Genomic DNA, 17696 nt, shown 5'->3' with positions numbered 1-17696 from the left:
GGCCCTGAGGGAGCAGGTTTGGCAGAAAGGTTGATGAGTGAAGGGAAGGGAAGGGATGAGGGGTGCGTGGAGGGGCATGTCTCTGTCTGATTGGGGGCACAGCGAGGCTGCCTGAGGGGCTCCCATGGTTCTGGGTACAGAGTCCCCCAGGACACGGTATCGTTAGGCAGAAGTGGGGCACCCGGAAGGTCATGCCAGGTGCCTCCACATACCCTTTCGTGTATTGGGTGCAGCAGGAGAGCCAGAGGGAGAAGAAGGAGGGGTCACTGGGACTCAACTAGATGGGGGAGAATTCCCCCCCCACACACACACACAGGACCAGGAAGAGATCGAGTTCTGTTCCTATGGCCAGAGAGTCTGCCTCTGGGCTGGTCAGCAAAACCAGGGGCCCGCCCCGGCACCCAATGTCTCAACCCGGCTATTGACCGTCCCAGTCCCCAGCCTGGAGACATCAGGGAGCTGGGCTGCTTGGACAGGTCCCCTCAGAGCCTGGGTCACCTCCTCGGGTCTTCCGGCAGAGCAGCATGGCCAGAAGGGGCTGGAGAGAGCAGAGTCCCCTCGGGAGGAGAGCCCCCCACGAGGGAGCCCCACCAGGCCTGTATTCACAGCTCTTTCCATCATAGTCCCCCAAGTACAGACTGAGCAAAAGGGCTCACGTAAATCCAATTTGTAGATGAGGTTTTTGAACCACAAATGCCATTTCGCCTTAGTCTGTGCTGGGAAGGCAGGAATGGGGAAGGTGTTCATTGTTTGGTGAGCCCCGAGCTGAACCCCGCTGAAAAGCTCTGGTTCTTTGGGCTTGTGGGTCAGGGAGGGTTTGGACTCGGTGAGTTACAGAGCAAGACTTGCCCGGTGCCACCGGTCCAGGCTGCAGCTGTGCAGACACTGGGCCCAACAAGGAGCTTGGCATCGGAGAAGGGGCTGGAGCAGCGGTCAGGGGTCTCCAGGCTAGAGAAACAGCTCAGTGGGTAGAGCATGTGCTTGGTATGCAGAAGTCTCGGCGTCCATCCCCAGCACTTCATGGTCCCCAGGTGGGGGTTGGGAGAGACGCAGATATTTTATTTATTTTTGGCTTGGGGATCACACCCATGATGCTTAGGGCTTATTCCTGGCTCTGGGTTCAGGCATCACTCCTGGCAGTGCTCAGGGGACCGTATGGGATGCCTGGGATCAAACCCAGGTGAGCCAAATGCAAGCCTTCAGCTTGGGGTGCGGGGGTGGCGGTCCAGGGGCACAGTGCTAGGAGAGCTTGGCAGCGGGGCCTGGGAGCTGAGGGGGCATGACTGGGAGCGAGGTGTCTGCACAGATATTTCCCACGCTCGATTCACGTAAGCCCCAGCTGCCATCCAGGGAACGGACTGCGGTTGTTCCCATTGTGTTATTTCGGAGGAGTGGGGCACAGCAGCGGTGCCCAGGGGCTATTCCTGGCTCTGTGCTCAGGAGACCATCTGCAGTGCCAGGGATTCTAACCAGCCTTGGCCGAAACAGTCTTATGTTTAACAGCCCACGCCTTCCCTCCTGCTCGCTTGCTCTCTCTGTCACTCTTCTCTCTCTCTCTCTCTCTCTCTCTCTCTCTCTCTCTCTCTCTCTCTCTCTCTCTCCTCTCTCCTGTCAGCCTCTCAGCGATGTGCTTAGGCCCACTCCAAGGACAGAGCCTGGTTTTGACCACCGGTCTGTGCTCCTCAGTTAAGAGTCTGGGGGCTGGAGTGATAGCACAGCTGGTAGGCTGCACTGCCTCTCGTGGGCAAGGCCAGGTCTCAAAACAGTCGTGAAGGAAGTGAGGGAGGACGGACAGGTCCTGAGCATGGCCGAGCAAGTGCGAAGCCTGGGGATAGGGCTTGCCTATGTTTGGGGACCAGCTGGGGCCAAGGAGGGGAGCAGAGAAGAAAGGGGAGGCTTGGGAAGGATAGACAGGCACCCCACCCCCCAACTCTAGCATCTTAGGGCCAGAAGCTTTGATTCAAAGTGCGGTGAGGTCATGGAGGGGTGTGTGTGTGTGTGTGTGTGTGTCTGTCTGTCTGTCTGTCTGTCTGTGTCTGTGTGTGTGTCTGTGTGTGTCTGTGTCTGTGCCTGTGTGTCTGTGTGTGTGTGTGTTGGGGTTCTGGCTGGTGCCCCTTCATGGTTCCGCTGGAAGCAGGGCCCGAGAGTGCAGAATGTTCCAGGTGAGGGCCAGTGGCAGTGGCTCCCTCCCTGGATGTGAATCAGCTGCTTGATTCCTTGTGAAGGTTCAGTAGGAGAGGCTGATGGCTGGGATATGGGGATGCTTGGGAGAGCACCGAAGGGATGGGCTGACTCCAGGCGGCCAGAGACTGGGGTGCCAGTAACCTGGGTGAGGGCAGCTATAAGAGGAGTCTTGTCCAGTGCTCCCTTTCACCCTTCTGCCCTGACTCTCAGGCTGTGCTAAGGGTTGCAGTCAGGGGATTTGCTCAGGATTGTTTGTCCTGGTCGGGTGGAGTTTGGGAGTTGGGAGTGGGGCAGGGCTCATTGGGCCGGGAATTTCTATTCATCCATTCCATCAGCAGACCTTTCCAGGGCACCCGCTGTGTGCCAGGCACTGCTGTGAACATATGAACAACGGTGACCCCCCCACCAGGTGGTCCCAGCCATCATGCATCTTCCAGTCTGATGGAGGAGGTAGTTTGCCCAATGGGCGTGTAGATGACTCGCTTTGATCATTGTAGGTGGCAGGGTAGAGATGTTAGAGGGGACCTGATAGCTAGGAGTGAGAGGCTTCCTGGAGATGAATGTGAGTGCAAATGCCTCTGGGTACAGGGCCTGAGGGGTAGCAGGGGGCTTCTTGGGCAAACTTTCCCCCATTTTCCAGGCCACAGTAGAACCTGGAGACCAGAGACCCCCATAGAACAAAGCCTGTTGGGAGTTGCCAAATCTTTGGATTTGATTGTTAGATTGTTCCATTTACATGGTTGACACAAAATCAGCATTTCGTGCACAATCCACCCACTTACAGTGCATGGAGAGAGAGGTGGGCAGTCTGGAGCCTGACCCCCCAGCATCGATGTTACCCTCTCCCCCACCGCACTTCCAGGAGCACCCCCCATCCAGCAACAAGGCAGGAATAGTCCCCCGAGCATCACCAGGTATGTCCCCAAAACCAGAATTTTATTTATTTATTTATTTATTTATTTATTTTTGCTTTATGGGTCACACCCAGCGATGCTCAGGAGTTACTCCTGGTTCATGCACTCAGGAATTACCCCTGGTGGTGCTCAGGGGACCATATGGGATGCTGGGAATCGAACCTAGGTCAGCTGCGTGCAAGGCAAATGCCCTACCTGTTGTGCTATTGCTCCAGCCCCCAAAAACCAGAATTTTAAATGTACAATTTAGCGGCCTCGGAGCATCCGCACATCCATGCAGCCATCACCACCTCCCACTCCATTCGCTTAGCCCCGGCCCCAGCCCCTTCCTTTTGTGGTGGTGGTGGTGACCGGGAGTCACACACATACACACGCACACACGCGGTGTGGTGCTTGCTGGGGTTTGTACACCAGGCTGCAGAGCCTGCACTTGCCAGGGCTGGCACTCGGTTGACGTACCTGTGTGGTGGGTGGTGGTGCCCCCCGGGGCACTGAGGATCCCGGCAGAGCCGTAGAATCACATTTGCCACATGCAGAATACCAGGATTTGAACTTAGGACCAGGTGTTAGAAAGGTAGGTGCTCCAAGCCCCTGCGCTGTTCCCTGTCTGCTGCCATCCATCTTAGACATTTTCCAGCACCCCCAAAGAAACTCTGCAGCCTCCCACTCTCCCCTCCGGCAACACTCATCTACATTCTGTCCCTCGGGAGAGGCAGGCTCTGGACATGTTCATGGAAGCGGAATTAGACACTGTATCTGGTTTCGTGTTCATGGAAGTGGAATCAGACATTGTATCTGGTTTCTATCCTGAAACTCCCTCCCAGCCTGCAGGGACGGGGCACCGGGACCAGGCGCTTCCTCTGTCTGTTGGGAAGAGTCAGAATAGTGTGGTTCCTCTGCCAGGAAGCGGCAGGGCAGCAGGCTGGGTCTCCAGATGCCCACCCCTCGGCCCCTCTGTCAGCCACCGGCCCTTCTCCTGCCTCGTTTCTCTGGCTTCTGGGTTCTGGCACCATCAGCCTGATCAGGATAACGTGAGCGGGATGAGGTTCCCAAGCGTCGCATTTTCATGCCTGGCAGTCTTCACCGCCCGTGGTGCAGTTGGGAATCTTTGACACGTCTTTAGGAATTTGTCTGCACTCTTTGAACCTTCTTTGGGGGACAGTATTTTCTGCTCCTGCTGCTGCTGTAACACTTTCCAGCCCCGCATGCCTCCTTTTCTCAGCGATTTCTGCACGGGGAGGTGGGAAACTGCAGTTTGCTCTTTCTCCATGTGCCCCTGGAGGTGTGTCCCTCTGGAGAATTACCAGAGTTTCGCTCTTTGAAGACTTGGAGGATGGTGCTGGGGAGGACAGGAGAGAGAGGTAAACGCTAGTTAGAGGCCTGGCACAGAGTGGAGGCTAATCTGGGAGACAAGGAGAGTTCAGAAGGGCCGGGCAGGGTCAGAAAGAAGACCCTTCCCCACCAGAGTGTCCCTCCCTCCTGTTCCCACAATAGTTTAAGGGGGGATGGGGTGAAGGCTGAATTCAAATCCCAGCCTTGGTGGGGGTAGATGGGCAAGGCCTTTGGGACACTGGTGGCGGCTAGCGGACCCTCAGATGATGTATGCATGAAACACTCGGTACCGTGAGGGCTGGAAAGATCATTCAGCAGGTAGGGCGTTTGCCTTGCGTGCTCCCACCAAGGTTCAATCCCTGGCATCCCACATGGTCCCTGAGCACTGCCAGGAGTAATTGCTGAGTGCAGAGCTGGGCTAAGCCCTGAACATTGCCAAGGGTGTAGCCCATGGTACCATGGTACCACAATAAAAATGGCGGAAGGGGACCCGGAACAAACCCCAGCTAAGCCCCTTTCCAGCTGGGTTTCCTCCTCCTTTCTTCAGTTTCTTCTTCCCTTTTAGCATGAGATTGTGGTGCAGAAGCAATAGCCCCAGGGCCTGAGTGAGTGCTTCACATGCAGGAGACCTGGGTTCCACCTGGGTTCCACATGGTCCCCCGGTACCAGATAACTCCCCAGCAGAGGCAGGAGTCCCCTAGGCACAGAGCTGGAAGCATCCCCTCAACACTGGTGGGGGCCCTGAAACACACACACACACACATACACACACATAGATCTCTGCACACACATACACATACACACATACACACACATACCCACACATACACACATACACAAACACACATGCATACATACATAAACACACACACATACATACACATACATTCATACACATGCACACACATACCTACACATACACACATACATACACACATACACACATGCACATACACATATATACACACATACACATACACACATACACACATACACACCCATACACACATGCACATACACACATATACACAAATACATACACATACAAACAAGCACATGCACACGTATACACACATACATTACACACAAACACACACATACACATGCACACACATACCCACACATACATACACACACGCACATACACACATGCACATACACATATACACATACACATGCACACCCACCCACACATACACATACACACATACATGCACACATACACACCCATACACACATGCACATACACACATATACACACATACATATATACACAACCATGTACACACATACACACATGCACATACACACGTATACACACATACATTACACACAAACACATACACGCATACACATACACGTGCATACACACATGCACATACACACATACACATACACATGCACCCACATGCCCACACATACACACACATACACACCCATACACACATGCACATACACACATACACACATGCACATACACACACATACATAACATACACACACACACACAGGAGGAGGGTGAGGGCGGGGTCTGCCCACCAGCGCCCGCAGGCAGCCCTGAGGCCCGTCTCTGCCCCTCCTGTTCCTGCGGCTGCGAGCAGGCAGCAGCAGCGGCACCTGCTCCCGCGCGGTGGGGGGGGGAGGGCCACCTGGTCTCCCTCTGCCTCTCGCACAAGACGTGCCACGTGGGAGGCGATGGAGGTGGTGGTGCCGGGGACACGGGGGGCAGAGCGTGAAGGTGCTCGGCAGGCGCGTGCGGGGTGCCTGGGACCCCACCTGCGTCGCCCTTGCCTCCACACTGATCCTCCTAGGAGACACTCGAGAGGTGGAGAAACTGAGGCCCGGAAAGGGGCAGCCGTGTGCCCCGAGTGCCCCCCCCAGGGGCTGAGCTGGGACTCGGTCTGCCCGCTGCAGGGAGGAGGAGGAGCAGGCTGGTGGGGGGGTGGCCGCCCTGGAAGCCGGGCTTCCCGCGGCTGGGGGATCCTGTGGGCGGTGCGGGAGAGCGTCGTAAATATGCATGACATGCAAATGCAACTCTGGAAAACAATGCGGGGGCCCACACGCAAGCCCTGCGCGCTCTGGAAAGCGTAGTGGTGTAGACACACCGGGTTTCCATGACAATCACTCCGCAGGTCCCTCTTCCCCTGGGGTCCTGGGTTCGAGGGGGGAGGGATGCTGCCGGGGCACCGCCCACTTGACACTCTCCCCTGTTCCCGCAGGCACCGGGGCCGCGCCCCCTGCCGGTGGCACTTCGTGGTCCCCGCGTGAGCAGTGCCGGAGGACCCTGCCGCTCGCTGCTTCCTGCCCGAGCCTCCAACCCAGTGCCTGGAGGGATGTGCGTGGCCGCCCATGGTCCTATGCCTGCTTCCCCGGTGACGCCTCCTGGTCCCCCACGGGCCCCCACTTTTGGTCGACACTCAGCTCGCTGGTTGGTAAGTCGTGGCGTTCACAGGCCTGGGTTCTGGGGTGAGGGTTGCAGCAGGCCCACCCACCCACGGCGCTTGGCAGTGCTGGGAATGCCCTGTGTTCCACCTGGTGGTGCCACGTGAACCAAAACGACCCTGGGACAGCTCTGGGGTGTCTGGGCTCCTTGTGTGTTTCACTGCTTGTCACAGCCAAGTGTCCAGGACCCTGGAGGAGGGCCAGGGGGAGCGAACCCCTGGCCTGCAGAGAGAACAGTCTCAGAGGGGGAACCCGCTTGCTGAGGTCTGGGGTCAGCCCGGCTCTGCCCTCCCAGGCCTGCTTTCGTCGCATCCCTGGGGCTAGAGCTGTTGGGTACTGACTCAGGAGGGGCCAGGGAGCAGAGAGCCACGAGGAAGCCAGCCATGCTGGGGGTACGCTCCAGAGTTTCTGCAACTCGGGAAGCCCCTTGGCTCCTGCCCCTCCATCCTATTCCACCCATCCCCCTTCCAGTCCACACCGTGCAGAACCCCAACATTGATGAGGTGCAGGGCCTCATCTGCCACCTGTGCTGGAGGGCACAGGTCTCTCTCTCTCTCTCTCACACACACACACACACACACGCACACATACACATACACACACACACACATGCACTCACGCACGCATCTCCCCAGCCCGGCGGAATCCTACCACCAGCTCCCCACGTGCTGCCAGCCACAGCCCCCACTGGCCGCCAGGTTCCTGCCCCTCATCCACTCACCACCTCTGGACTAGTCTGCAAAGGGAACTAGCCCAGCTCATAGATAAGGAAACTGAGGCTCAGATGACCCTGAGGGGCTTGCTGAGGGTCGCTCGGCCACCACTCAGGCCTGCACGGGACTGCGAGTTCCGGTCTGCCTGCCCGTCTGCTCTTGGCATCCCGAGAGTGAGGAACAGCTGCTCTGTTCCCCAGATGCCCGCGGCTGGCATTGTGCCGAGCACAAATCGGGCTGCCGTGGATAGTTGTGGAAGGAAGGAGCGGAGTGGGGCGGCCCCTCACACGCCTTCCCCCTGCCCCACAAGAACACACGGGCCAGCGGCCGCTCCCCACAGAGCCGGGGCTGCCTGGTCTTCGGTTCATTTTTCGCCAGCGGCTGCCCAGCTGCCCTGGCAGGGTGGTTGTGCGCAGGGAGAAGACTGGTAAATATGTATCATATGCTAATGCCGGAGGATGATAGAAACCCATGAAGTTCACTGCAGATCATGTATGGAGAAGGGCTTTTCTGAGAACAAGGCGCTGCACAGCCGTGTCATGCCAGCCTTATTATTAATAACCGTGAAAAGGGCCCAGTCATTTGCTCTCACCCTCCATCTAGCTCCCGCCATCTGGGCCCGGCCTCTCCATTGACAGTTGTTGCCCGTGGCTGAGGACTCTGGAGAGCTGTGTCTGAGAGTCCCTTGTGTGCACAGGGACTTTGCCTTGCACACGGCCGACCCAGGTTTGATTCCCAGCATCCCATATGGTCCCCTGAGCACCGCCAGGAGTAATTCCTGAGTGCAGAGCCAGGAGTGACCCCTGAGCATCACTGGGTGTGACCCAGAAAGCAAAAAAAAAAAAAATTTTTAAAGTGTGGCTTAAGCACTTACTACATGCCTGGCACTGCACCAAGAACCTTCTTTATTTGGTGGGGAGCTCTTTTTGTTGGGGAAGGTGACCCTGTGGGATGTCCATGGAGAGACTGAGGCAAGGACTCGGAGGTGGGGGCGAGGACTCATCTGTCAACTTTCCTGTCTTTTTTGAAAAATGCTTGCCCTGCAGTGCCCACCCCTGTGGCCCCCTGGCCAGGCCTGGCGGGAGGGACAGTAGCAGCACCATAGACCGTGTGGCTCCGTGATGGGGAACGGGATTCCTCGGGAGCTGGGGCAGCAGCCGTCAGCACTGCGCAGCAGAGGGGGCCCCGGGCGTCAGCGCGGGAGGTGTGACTGCTGCTATTTTGCTGACAAGCTGGTTATTTAAAGAAATCGGCGAGTGTCGAAGTGGGGGAGTCAGAAGGGGAGTCTCCAGGCTGGGGCGGTGGGAGAGGGGGGCCTGGCCAGGTGAGGACAGAGGAGACATATGGGCTTTGAGCTTTGTTTGCTTGTTTCGGGGTCATGCCTGGTCATGCTCAGGGGCTACATCTGGTCTGGTGCTTGGGGGTCGCCAGCAATGCTCAGGGGACCATGATGGTGGGCCTGGGGGACCAAACCCCAAACCTGGGGCTTTGCCTACAAAGCTGGTGCTCAGCCCTTTGGGCCACTTCCTGGCCCACACAGTCATTGCCCCCAGCCCCAGTTTATTAGTGGCAATCAAAGGAACAGCTCTGTAAACCTCTGGGAAGGGGTCACCCATGTGGACGTAAGAGGCTGTGGCATTGGGGAAGGGGCAAAAAGGTTTCTGAGCAGTGGCCCACATCCTCTTCCTGCTCTACAGTCAGTGCTAACAGACACTTTGTTCCATAAAATGGTACAACAGGAAATAGCTGTGCCATCACCGGCACTTTTCATGGTGTGTTGTATTTCAACATGGGCTGGAGCGATAGCACAGTGGGTGGGGCGTTTGCCTTGCATGCAGCCAACATGGCCGACCCAAGTTCGATTCCTCCGCCCCTCTCGGAGAGCCCAGCAAGCTACCGAGAGTACCGCGCCCGCACGGCAAAGCCTGGCAAGTTCCCCGTGACGTATTCGATGTGCCAAACACAGTAACAAGTCTCACGATGGAGACGTTACTGGGGCTGCTTGAGCAAATCGATAAACAATGGGAGGACAGTGACAGTTGTATTTTACAGTTGAAAAAAAAAAAGCCAGAGAAATGGTACAGAGGTACAAAGCTCTGTACCCGACCCAGGTTCAATCCCCAGCATCCCATGTGGTCCCCCAAGCACTGCCAGGAGAAACTCCTAAGCAGTGGCCAAAAAAACAAAAATCGAATAAGCTAGAAAACAATTAGAACAGTAACTGCTTGTTTTGTTGATCTTTGGAAAACTTTCTTGCCTTATCGAAACCTTGCGGATGTGCTCATTGTACCCATTCTGCAGAGGAGGAAAGTGAGGTAAAACTATTAGTCTGGTGGTCAGAGTGCTCTGGTGGGAGAGGTGGGAGGAGAAACCTGACAGGCTGGTCCTGACTGGCATCAACACTTCAGATTCAAGGATAAAAGGACAGGAGGGTCTCCCCAAAAGACAGGGTTCTGCCGTTTGTCTTAAGATGTGTCCGTGCCTTGGGCACCGTGAAGGCTCAGAAGACGGTGGAGGAGCCTGTGACCCTGCACCACAGCTGAAGGTGTCCCGGAGCTGCACGTGGCCGGGTCTGAGCCGGGCATGGAGCCACTAATCAAGGAAGAAAGCGTAGAAAGGGACATCCTGGGCCGCCCGCAGGAAGTACCACACAGGCTGGTGTGCAGACCTTGCATATGGAGGCTCCCAGCCAGACCCTGACATCACACCCAAGCATCACCCCAGGGGTCCTGGCCACCCCTAGCCACACTGACCCCCAAGTAGCACCCCTTAGCTGGCTCCAAGCACTGAACTATCTTGGCCAGGTATCATCCGAAGTGACCTCTAGATCTTCTGGTCACTGCTTAGGAGATCCCGGGGGTGGGGGTCGGGCGGGGGGGGTATTCCGAGGCACAGACCAGGGGAGGAGTTCAGGCATGCTGAGGAATCATTCCAGGTCAAAGGTCACCCAGCTGTGGGGCTGGAGCAATAGCACAGCGGGCACAGCGGGTAGGGCATTTGCCTTGCACATGGCCAACCCGGGTTCAATTCCCAGCATCCCTGAGCACCACCAGGGGTAATTCCTGAGTGCAGAGCCAGGAGTAACCCCTGTGCATTGCCAGGTGTGGTCCAAAAAAAGCCAAAAATAAAAAAAGTCACCCAGCTGAGGCAGGGACGGCCCCACTCTCTGAGCTACCTGGCCCTGGGGTGGAACTGCCCTGTCTGGGGACCTGCTTGGCGCCCAGCATATACCTTCTCTCCCTCCACCCCAGCACCGCCTCGTGAGCTTGGCACTCTCACTCCTATTTTGCAGATGAGGGAAGATGAGTGGTGTGGAGGGGGCCGCGCCAGCCCCGTGGGCAGTGGGCGTGCTCTGCGGGTCCTGCGTGGGCAGCATCACTGCTGGGTGTGGAGCCCAGGCACGTAGGCGCCGGCCAGGAGAGCTCCAGGCAGCCCTCTGCCCCGGGGCAGGGGTCTTGGGCCGGAAGGGGGCCCGGCAGAGGGTGTCTGAGACCAGGCTCCAGCCCAGCAGCACGCTCACGTTCCCTGCCCGCTGACCGTGTGCCCGGCGCTCCTGGGCCGCGGCCCTCGCCGAGCACACAGCCCTGGGAGGGACGATGTTACATAATCCCCCGAACCAGTCAGCACTGCAGACACGGGCACCTCGGCGCAGGGAGGAAGCCAGCCGAGAAGCAGCAGCTGGGCGGAGGACTGCGCCTCACGGGGGCGGTGATCAGGCGGGCCTGGAGGATGACCCGTTCCCACGCCACTGTCCTGATGAGTGGTAGACCAGGGCTTCTGGAACTTTCCCCTCCCAGGCTTCCTTCAGCCAAGACACGCAGCCAGGGAGTGTGCTGCTGGGAATGGCTCAGATCCACAGTGCGTTTGTGAATCCGTTTCTGGTCTGTTCAGAAACCTTTGACTGTTGCCACCTTTCCCTTACCTACTCCGTGTTCAGTGACGTGACGTACACAGCCTGTGAAGCTTGGGTGGAGGGACATGATCCCTTTGTCCATCACCAGGGACCACCTATTACGTCATCCCTTAGAAATAGGTCCAGGGACCTGGAGGTCCTGCCCCAGGAAGTACTTCGTAGTGCAACTAGGGCTGAGGGGACAGAGTTTATAGAGAAGTTTCCGGAGGGCCAGGGAGATAATGGAGCAGGTAGGGCGTTTGCCTCACATGTGGCCAGCCCGGGTTTATTCCCCAGCATCCCTTATCATCCCCCAAGCACCGCCAGGAGTGATTCCTACGTGTTGAGCCAGGAGTAACCCCTGGGTATCGCCAGGTGTCACCCCAAAACAAAACAAAGGGGACAAAAATGTTTGGGGAGCAGGATACCAGGTGGGTCTGGCTGTGTTTGTGAACTATTCTAGTACGGTTTGTGGGCCCAGGAGGCCTAAAGTTTACCCTCTTTAAACTTTTCCAGATTTGGAGACCTTCCTGAGTGTTAGAACTCGAGGAGCAGGGACCAGAGAAAGTACAGCCGGTAGGGTACTTGCCTTGTGTGAGGTTGACCCAGGTTTGATCCTGGCACCCCATATGCTCCCCCAAGCCCATCAGGAGTGATCCCTGAGCACAGAGCCAGGAGTAAATCCTGAGCACGGCCGGGTATGACCACAAAATCAAAAAAAAAATTTTTTTATCAAAAAATAAGCACATTTGCTAAAAAAAAAAAAAAAAAGGCTGGAGAGATAGCACAGTAGTGAGGGCAGTTGCTTTGCATGTGGCCAATCTGGGTTCTATCCCAGGCATCCCATATGGTCCCCCAAACATAGCCACAAGTAATTCCTGAGTGCAGAGCCTGAAGTAAGCCCTGAGCATCGCTGGGTGTGGCAAAAAAAAAATCAACACCTTGGGGAGCAGGGGAAGGAACAGGGATTTTAGAGTTTCTGTGGTTCACCTGGGGCAGTTCCCCTCTCTTGCCACCAGACCCCGTAAAATGGGAGAAGGTATAACCTGGGAATCAGCAGGTCTGGGCCACTCCTTCTGGTCGATGTAACTGTGGGAAAATCATTTGGCCTCTGAAATGGAATTTTCTCCTGTGAAACAAACGTGAGTGTATCGTTCGCCATGGAGGTGGTCAGCGGGCTAGAGGACCTTCCTGGCAAGTGGGCATCCCAGGTTTGCTCCCCGCACTGAGTGTGGTCCCCACATGAGCTACCACATGTCGCTCCTGAAAAATTACAGCATCTGAGGGTGGCTGTGGGGCCTGCATGAATGAAAATACAGAATACTAGGACCAGCCCAGAGCTGCAGCCATTGAGGGAGGAGGCCCAGGGGGTGGATAGCTAAACTGAGCACACACAGCTGACTGGACCCCAGGCCAGCACCTGGTTCCTGGCGGCCTGCACACTTCCTCTGCCAGTGAGAACTCTCCACGGGGATGGTAATAGGGTGCCTGGTCCCCAGATTTGCTTTTTACTTTGATGGTCACTAAACCCACCCAGGAGGATGGATCTCACTTTATAGACACTGACGGAATCTTCAGCCTCAAGCAGAGAAACTTGGACTCAAAGTCAAGCTCTCGCAATCGCGGAATCTTGATCATAAATCATCCGACAAGAGCAAACATCCGCACTTTACAAGTCAGTTCAATGCCCCTTTCTTGATGACGGTGATGAATTAGGAATGGCCCAATTATCTATCAGCGAGCGATGGTTAGTTAAATTACAGTCCAGCCAGACAGTGGCGGGAGCAATGGTACCGTAGCTCTAGACTTGTTGACATGGAAACATGTCTGCAGAGCAAGAGCATTGTTGGGAGAAAAATAAGGTCATAAAATGATGAAGATCAGAGGTTTCGTAGGAAGTAGTGTGTGAGAGAGTGTGTGGGAGTGTTTAAGAGTGTGTGAGTGAGTGTATGTCAGAGTGGGAGTGCATGAGTTTAGGTGTGCGAGTGTGAATGTGTGTTTATGAGTGTGTGTGAGTGTGTGTGTGCATGTGCAGGCTTTTGCCCAGAGAGACACCCAAAGAATAAGCAGGAAACTGTTCATGGGGCAGGGATGTGGTTCTCACATGATCACTCATTTGGCATGAGTTCTGGGTTCGATTCCCAACACTTCAAGAAAAAAAAATTAATTCTTCACAGCACATTCTTTTGTTAGTGAGCTCATAAAAATCGACCTTTTTGAATAGAAAACCTGCTTATATCATCCAGGTACATTTTCAGATGCAAGCGACAGAAAAATAAGCCCAAACTGGTGTAAACGGAAGTGGAATGATTCGACTTCTGATAACTGGCAAGTCAGGAATCACTTCCCAGCTCTGCTTCCTCCAGGCTGTGCTATTTCCTCTTAGTGTGTGTGTGTGTGTGTGTGTGTGTGTGTGTGTGTGTGTGTGCGTGTAGATGGTGGTGCACTCCTAGCCCTGTGCTGGGTAGGGATTGGGGAATCATGTGATGTAAGGGGGTCAGCCAATACAAGACAAGCACCTTAACCCCCATACTATCCCTACAACCCCATTCCTATGTTCTTTATGAGAGAGAGCAAAAATACTCTCTTCCTTTATGGTGCCAGAAATCGAACCCAGGGCCTCATGTATGCAAGGCAAGCGCTCAGCCACTGAGCTATATCCCCGGCCTTGTATTCCTATCCTCTGGGGCTCTCGAACAGGAGCTAGGACATCGGCGTGGAGGAAAAGCCCAGGTTTCCTCCAGAATGGCGAGAAACAAGTCCCAGAAATGCGTTGAGGCATTGGTGGGTCAGCTGGCGGGGGGGGGGGGGGGGGGGGACCACGCTGTCCCTCAGCTCTGTTGGCAGCGACCCCTGCACACTGAGCCCGACGTGAGCCAGAAGCTAAAACAGAAGAATACTGAATGCAGAGACTGTGTCAGTCTGTGCAGGAGTGGGCTTAGCAGCACCAGAACTTAAGGGGTGAAGAATGGGGCTCCCCAGCCCCAAAATTATCGGCTCTGACCTAAAGTCAGCCAGTCCCCCTCCTCTACTTACCGGATTTCCCAAGAGAAATGACCTTCACATCCAGAAAAGGCAACACAGGCAGCCCCCAGAGGTAGGGACGCAGTGGGTCTTAGGCGGAAACTCGACTCTGAGGTTTGGATTTTGATCTTCTTCCAGGCAGTGCTCAGAGGCTCTCGTGACCTGGGTAGCAGTCACGAGCCCCAGGCCGGTCGGCCTGTGTGATCTCAAGGTGAGCCACCTGCCCTCTGCCTCCCATGAGCTGTTTATTAGGAAACAGGCTTCTTGGGGCTGGGGAGAGAGTGCAGGGGTTAAGACGTGGCCTGGCGTGCGGCTGACCCTTGTTTGGATCCTTGGCGCTGTGTGGAACCCTATGCACCTCTGGGAGTTGGCTCAGTCCCAGGCATAGAGCCAGGAGCAGCCGCCAACCCCGGGTCCGTCCCCAGGACCACGTGTATATGGTTTTCTGCTCAGTGCCCTCGGAGCTCAGAGCCAGGAGTAAGCCCTGAGCACTGTTGGTGTGGCGAGGAGTCTGAGGCTCAGGGGGGCCGAGTCATCCACACAGCACCACGGAGCAGGATGGAGCTGGTCTGGGGCATGGACCCGGGCTTCTCCCCTGCCCTGGCCCCCCGCCCCGCTTTCAAGCAAGCCCTCGTCTCCCCGTCTCCTTGAACCCAGACAGCTTTTCTCCTACAAGCTCCCGCCACCCCACGTCACCCCTGATGCCCTTCAGCGTTTGAAAGCAGCCAACAAAATCCTCATTCATCAACTGTTTGTGACTGTTTATTTTGACAGCAGCGGTTTTGTTTCTGAGACATCGAAGCTGTGACATGTGTGAGCCATGTTTGAGAGGCCGTCTCTGCCACTTCCTGTGCCCCACAGTCCCCACTTAATCACCCGTCGTCACACCCCACAGACACTCAGCAGCGCCAGCCCCTCCTCCGTGTGCCCGGTGCTGTTGGGTCAGCCCAGGGCACAGCGTCCCCCGCTGGGGGCAGGTCAGAGGTGAAGCTGCTCACCTCGGGGGTCTCTGAGCCTGGACAGTGGCCCCTGTGGCTCTGAGCAGTGTCCTGAAGGATGGAGAATGCGCAGCAGGATCGGGACCAGCCTCTGCCCATCCTCTGGTCAGCGCTGAAGCTGGACGGGGCGGCCCAGACCAGAGCTTGGAAGGCCTCGTTGTGGGGGTGGGGAGCTGGCCTCTGACCCCGAGATGGAACGGAGCACCAGTGGGACGGGGCTGGGACTCAGGAAGGGCTTGTTGGGTGAATGAGTTGAGGGTGAGCTTGGCACTACATAGGGGTAGCAGCGGCTGGTATGAAGGGGCACTTAGTCGACTTAGTCAGGCGTCTTTGGGTGCTGGGGAGGGCAGAAGAGGATGTTCTGAGCCTTGGTGAGTGGGGGTGAGCTCAAGAGCCCTAAGGGCTCGGATTCTGGTACCCCCTGCCCAAGGATGTGTTAGCGTCAGTGAGAGGGTCTCAGCAGGGCCAGCAAGGGTCTCTGAAGCCTGCAGGACACGGCCCAGTGGGCTCTCTGGGGTTCCACCGACTGGCTTCCCTGAAGCCTCACTGTGCACTTCTGTAGAATGGGCGCCCCCCCCCAACCCACTGTTTACTGAAGGTTCCAAGGAGTGTGCAGGGGGAGCAGGCTCTGTGCCCAGAGGAAGTGCTAGTGAAGGGGACTGTGTGGTCACTGTGTTCGGGATACAGAGGTGGGCAGTGTCATCAAGAGAGGGGCCTTTCTGTGTCTGGGACACAGCTCCCAGGGAAACTTGCAGGGACAAGCTCCTGACTGGAAAAACCTCGCCGGTACAGGCAGTTCTTTGCAGAACAGAACTGGTGCTAATGAGCTCCCCATCACTGGGAGTAATCAAGAAGCAGCTGAGCCACACTCAGCACAAGAGTCTGCCTTGGGTATGATTCTGCTCAGGAGCAGTGGTGGCCTTCCTTCTCTCTTTAAATTATTGGATGGATTGATTTCTGGGTCTTTGGGCAGACCTCAGGGTGCCAGGGCACCACTCCTGTCCTTGCTGAGTGAATCAGGCTGTACAGTTTCATGTTTGAGATCTGGCAGTGTGGTGCTGCTTAGACCCTGCTGTGCTGGGGACCTCCCCAGCTGTAGCCAGCAGTGCTCCAGAGACCTTCAGGCCTAGGCCCAGGAAGCAAGTGTGAGGATAAGGGCATATGGCATGAGGGTTGAACTTGGCCTTATGCATGCAAGACATGCATCCTGACCTTTGGCACTCTCCCGGTTATTATTATTGTGGTGTTGTTGTTGTTTTGGTTTGGGGCTCACACCCAACAGTGCTCAGGGCTTACTCCCTTGCTCTGCACTCAGGAATCATTCCTGGGAGAAGTTGGGGAACTATACGGAAGGCCCGGAATCAAACCCCTGTCACCCACGTGCAAGGCAGTTGCCCTACCCACTGTACTATTGCTCCGCCACCCCACCCCCACCCAGTTATTACTTTTAACCCTTCCCTTCCCTTCGGTGGTGTTGCTGCGCTGACTGGGAATCCCGCACTTGGCTCCTGGACCCAGGCGGCCCGCCCCCTTCCATCCTGGTGTACGCACACGCGTGGTGGCGGTGTAGCGAGTCATATGCTCTGTCACGGCTCCAGGAATCCCAAGCAGCAGAGCTGCAGGGCTTGTGTCCAGCATGGGAACGATGCCGGGATCCAACTCAGGGCCTCGGAGCCTGCAAGGCAGGTGCTCCAGCTCAGAGCCACCCCCAGGCCTCTGGAAGGCTCCTTTGTCACGCAGAGTCTTTTGATTTCGTGCTCGTAGGGGGGAAACAGCAGCTCAGATCTCAGTTGTTTGCAGAGTGGGATCACCCAGATATGGTGCCCACCAGGTTCTGGTGCTCAGCGCGCTCAGAGACAGCCACGTTGCCATCTGTCGTGCCAAGTTCTTGTTCACATCTGTCTCTGGGCCCAGGCTGTGTCTCTGTCCACCCAGGTGCCCCCACCTGGGAGCCCACAGGGCCCCCTGTGCCCTCCCCTCTGCCACTGTCTCTGTCTCTAGTGCCCCGCCCCCACCTCGAGTAGGAATTCCAGACCCTCCTGGGCCCCTTTGAGCTCCCTCGTGAGCACGAGTTGGCAGGTTGGGGCGGCGGGCGCCATCCGCCTCCCATATGCTTCCTGCTATTTAGAGGAAAACTCTCCCTGCGTTCCTCCGAGCACACGGGCTGACATTTCCAGACAGACGCTGGAATCAGCTC

At 56.4% G+C, this 17696-nt stretch overlaps 1 protein-coding gene across 4 annotated transcripts in view; it reads left to right on the top strand.

Annotated features, from left to right (window-relative positions):
- The window catches only part of DLGAP4 (DLG associated protein 4), a 181638-nt gene that overhangs the window by 51487 nt on the left and 112455 nt on the right, over positions 1 to 17696 (top strand). The window contains exon 1 of one of the 4 annotated variants that reach the window (XM_056121482.1): positions 6682 to 6862. The exons of 1 other annotated variant lie outside the window; for it this stretch is intronic. The gene's annotated coding sequence lies outside the window, so the exon portion shown is untranslated. Of the gene's footprint in view, positions 1 to 6681; positions 6863 to 17696 lie in introns of those variants that run through there. 2 more of the 4 variants (XM_056121479.1, XM_056121481.1) reach the window with 2 other exon arrangements.

Source organism: Sorex fumeus, unplaced genomic scaffold (genome assembly GCF_029834395.1).
Source record: "Sorex fumeus unplaced genomic scaffold, SorFum_2.1 ptg000044l, whole genome shotgun sequence".
Classification (NCBI taxonomy): Eukaryota; Metazoa; Chordata; class Mammalia; order Eulipotyphla; family Soricidae; genus Sorex; species Sorex fumeus.
The sequence above is the reverse complement of the archived record's forward strand: the minus strand, read 5'-3'. Positions and strand labels throughout refer to the sequence as shown.